This window comes from Passer montanus, unplaced genomic scaffold, assembly GCF_014805655.1.
Source record: "Passer montanus isolate IOZ18808 unplaced genomic scaffold, ASM1480565v1 scaffold1531, whole genome shotgun sequence".
Classification (NCBI taxonomy): domain Eukaryota; kingdom Metazoa; phylum Chordata; class Aves; order Passeriformes; family Passeridae; genus Passer; species Passer montanus.
The window spans coordinates 1-1,029 of NW_024362397.1; positions in this window are offsets into that span (position 1 = coordinate 1).

Genomic DNA, 1,029 nt, shown 5'->3' on the forward strand with positions numbered 1-1,029 from the left:
CTGTGTCACCTGGGCACTGTGTCACCTGGGCACTGTGTGTCACCTGGCCCCGGGTCACTGAGCTGGCACCTGGGTCACCTGGGCACTGTGTCACCCGACACCTGGCACCCGGGACACCTGGGCACCAGGTCATTGTGTCACCTGGCAGCTGGGTCACCTGGGCACTGGCATCTGACAGGTGGCCCCCGGGTCACTGTGTCACCTGGCACCGGGTCACTGTGTCACCTGGCAGCTGGGCACTGTGTCACCTGAGTCACCCGGCAGCTGGGCAGAGCTGGCACCTGGCACCTGGGGCACCTGCACACTGTGTCACTGTGTCACCTGGGGCACCTGGCAGATGGCACCTGAGACACCTGGCACCTGGGCACTGTGTCACCTGGCACCTGGGGCACCTGGGCACTGTGTCACCTGGCAGCTGGCACCGGGTCACTGTGTCACCTGGGTCACCCCGTCACCTCGCTCATTGGCACCTGCGGCCTCCCAAAGCTGGCACCTGCCCCGGTGAGCGCCCGGCTCACAGGTGCCACCCCGTGCTGGGGCACCCCGGGGCGGCCGCTGGCACCAGCCCGGGGTGCCCGGGTGGCACCTGCAGCGCCCTGCACCCACACTGCACACCTGGGCGCACCCACGCTGCACACCTGGGCACCTGCATCCACACCTGGGCACCTGGGCACGTGGGCACGTGGGCACCTGCACCCACACTGCACACCTGGGCACCTACATGCACACCTGGGCACTTGTACCTCAGACCTGGGCACCTGTATCCCAAATTTGGGCACCTGCCCCCCTCACCTGGGCACCTACATCCACACCTGGGCACTTGTACCTCAGACCTGAACACCTCTATCCCGAATTTGGGCACCTGCACACACCTGAGCACCTGCACGTCAGTGGTGCGCCCACACCTGGGCACCTGGACCCCGAATTCGGGCACCTGCCCCCCTCACCTGGGCACCCCGTGCCCCCTCTGGGCCCCCCTGCCCCCGCCCCCCGCCCCCACGGCCAGGGCCCGGCTGCGGGCGCGGGGGG